Genomic DNA, 3,684 nt, shown 5'->3' with positions numbered 1-3,684 from the left:
AAGTTTTCATTTTCTTTGGACGAAAAAACCATTTTCCATTTTTCGAGTGCCTGAAATGAGTTTTTTTTGTGAAGGACCTACCATATATTTGTTGCAAAATTGGACCTAATCAATTTTATAAAATACTAGGACATATTTAATGCACAATTGACCAAATGGTTGGGTGTAAAAAGGTTTGATCCACCTCTGGTGAAAAAGACAAATTCCCGCCGATTCAGTTGGAAGCGGGTCAAATTTGAACTGAAGCTGCCTCATAGTTTGCTATTTATTTTTTCCAAAAATCATTTATAGGTACATAAGTATCTATTTAATCATAGAAACACCAAAAAAATTCCAAGATTCAACCACTAGCTAGGAACGGTCAAGCCCGCCGTTTTGACCGCATTTTGAAACGGGCATAAAAAATTCAAAAAAATTTGAAAAATTGGGAAACCTTCGCATTGTGTCATTATATGTGACCAAGTTTCCAGGAAAATTAATAAACTTGTAATACGGTAACTATTTTACAAAAGTGTTCTCAAAAATGAGCTATCAAGTGTGAAGATTCATGGCTTTCAAGCCAAATGATCAATCTTATGGCCACATTCATGGCATAGTTTGTTCAAATGATCTCATATCATGCACAAGGGTGCATATTGGAATGGCAAACAATGTTGCCTAAGGAAGTTTTCATTTTCTTTGCACGAAAAAACCATTTTCCATTTTTCGAGTGCCTGAAATGAGCTTTTTTTGTGAAGGACCTACCATATATTTGTTGCAAAATTGGACCTAATCAATTTTACAAAATACTAGGCCATATTTAATGCACAATTGAAAAAATGGTTGGGTGTAAAAATTTGTGATCCACCTCTGGTGAAAAAGACAAATTCCCGTCGATTTAGCTGGAAGCGGGTCAAATTTGAACTGCAGCTGCCTCATAGTTTGCTCTTTATTTTTTCCAAAAATCATTTCTAGGTAAATAAGTATCTATTTAATCAGAAATACATGGTTTGATGGCGAGACATCGAGGTTTGGACGGTGGCCGAGGGCCCCAACTCTAGAGCGCGTAAGCTCGCATGCCCGTCGCATGGTCACCGCGTGACTGTGGCGTTGCCATGTGTTCTGGGCGGCCTATGCATGTCTAGTGGGTTGGGCACTCCCCAGCTAGGTGCTAGGAAGAAAATCACAACATAACATTCTCACGAGGAGACCGATCGATGCTCAAACATGAATTAGCAGCCAAGTGTTTGATTAGCGGTATGGGAAATGTACATGGCTAACGGGCGTGAGTTTTGGCTGAGGATGATCAGTTACTAAGAAGACCGTCTTCACAAATTTTCAGCTCAAAAGGAGGAGCCTAGGTGGTACTTGCTTTTGCAAACTACCACACTGGACATAACTACAAATGTTGAAGCTCGGCTCAAAATAATGAATGGATTGAGCTGGCATTTGGTGGAGGATGGTTATTGGGCATAGGAAAGCACTGTAGAAAATGGATACTATTTGGACATGCCAAAGTGGTACTTCCTTCACAAACTGCTGCTCTGAACAGAATAGGAAAATGAATATTGTTGAGTTATTTTTGAACTAGGCAAGGATGGTTTTTGACATATTTGATGAAGATATGATCCAAACAGTTTATGAGATTTTTTTGGTAAATTTTGGAATGACAGAAATATAGGTTGCTTCACAACCTAGGGCAAAAACTGCCACATGGACATGACACATAGGCAAAACTGATGAGGTGGCGCCTAGTCATCACAACCAACCACAATCTACAAGGCTATGACCATCTATTTTGGTCGTTAACAACTAGAAATAAGGCAGTGGTCAGCCCTGTTTACTTTGTGACCATTTGGTGTAAGGAAATTATGACCTTTCTGACCAAAATGGTCGCAATGGTTTAGAGTTTGGAGCCCCCCAAAGAGCTTTTGACCAATTGGTCTCAAATAGTCATAGATCTATGACCAATTCTTCCAGGGTCACTGACAAAAGGTCACTAGTTGACATATTTCTTGTAGTGTGTATAAATTTAGGAAGTAGTATAAGATTTAGAGATACTTGACATCACAGGTTTATAGTTCTGGCGCTACTTGTTGGATTTATCTAGGTTATGTCCTAAATATCCATGATGCCCGACCACGCCAGTGTATCGGAGAATCGGCGACGAAAGACTATATATTCTCTGTTGTTCGTTTGTCATATTCGTATTTTAATGTAACAGATTGGAAGTGCATGGCCCACTATTTTTTTTCTTGAGGAATTAGTTGAAGTATATTGTTAAGAATGTCCTATACATTATTTTTCACCAAACAAAAACATATCTTATGTTCAATTATTAATTGATTATCAAAAGATGTTTGGGATGGTCAATTGCGGGAAGAACGCACCTTCCTGGCCTGAGCTGAGAGGTGTGAGAAGATGAGCAGCACAAATTACATAGCAGGGCAAAGCAATGGAAACTGCTTTTGGAGGCCGAGCTCGATGCAAACCTCCACATGTAAAATTCAAAATTCATGAAAATTCATATTTACATTTCAATAAATTCTGGAAATATATAGATATAGATGAAGGCAAAATCCACAAGTGTGTAAATTTTCAAGACAAAATAAGTTGAAATAAGAGTTTTGTAAAAATGATTCTAGGGATCTTTAACACATGATACCATTCATCCTCCCAGACCATCATTTTTTTTCTTTTTTTAAGGTCGCATTTCAATGTATTTCATCCTGAAATTTTACACACATACACCTCACATCCTTGTTCACTTGTAGGGAAAAAATAGATTTTTTTGAAACCAAAAAATTTGGATTTTGAATCTTTCAAAAAGTCTGCCTCCATGGAGTCAGAGATCCAAAACGCCCTACTCGGCAAAGGAAGCAACTTAATCAATCGCTAGAAATAAACATACCTTTCTGGCCTCACTCACCCCGACCTAAAAATATGAAGGAGATCCATTGTCGTAGATATGAACCAGCTTGATTGAGGAGGGTTCTTTGTGACGGTGTCCTGGACTAAAGGGTACTAACCTATACGACCTACAGTCCATGGGCTGAGCTTATGGCTCGCCGATCTCCACAAGGAAGGACTCCAGAATCTATGAATCTCGGTGCGGTCAAGATGGAAACCTCCGAAGACTTGGCGTGTACTTCAAGGATAGCTTGCTAACCGGCATGATTGGCAACTGACCATATGTGTAACCTAGGTGCCCCCAGTGTGTATATAAGCCGTGGGGTTTAGTCTTAGAAGCATGATTACCAGCCTTAGGCTTTAGAACACAATCATATGATCTCGAGGTAGGTCACCTTGTACTTGATACTCCATAGCAATAATATAATCAAGTAGGGCGTAGGGAGGCAGACTTAGGAAGATTCTCGGCCAAACCCAACAAAAACAAGTAAAATTTCATGTATAAATTTAGGAAGTTGTATAAGATTTAGAGATACTTGACATCACAGGTTTATAGTTCTGGCGCTACTTGTTGGATTTATCTAGGTTTTGTCCTAAATATCCATGATGCCCGACCACGCCAGTGTATCGGAGAACCGGCGACGGAAAACTATACATTCTTTGTTGTTCGTTTTTCATATTCGTATTTTAATGTAACAGATTGGAAGTGCATGGCCCACTATTTTTTTTCTTGAGGAATTAGTTAAAGTGTATTGTTAAGAATGTCCTATACATTATTTTGCACCAAACAAAAAC

Source organism: Triticum dicoccoides, chromosome 6B (assembly GCF_002162155.2).
Source record: "Triticum dicoccoides isolate Atlit2015 ecotype Zavitan chromosome 6B, WEW_v2.0, whole genome shotgun sequence".
In the NCBI taxonomy this organism is placed as follows: Eukaryota; Viridiplantae; Streptophyta; class Magnoliopsida; order Poales; family Poaceae; genus Triticum; species Triticum dicoccoides.
This window is presented reverse-complemented; position numbering follows the sequence as displayed.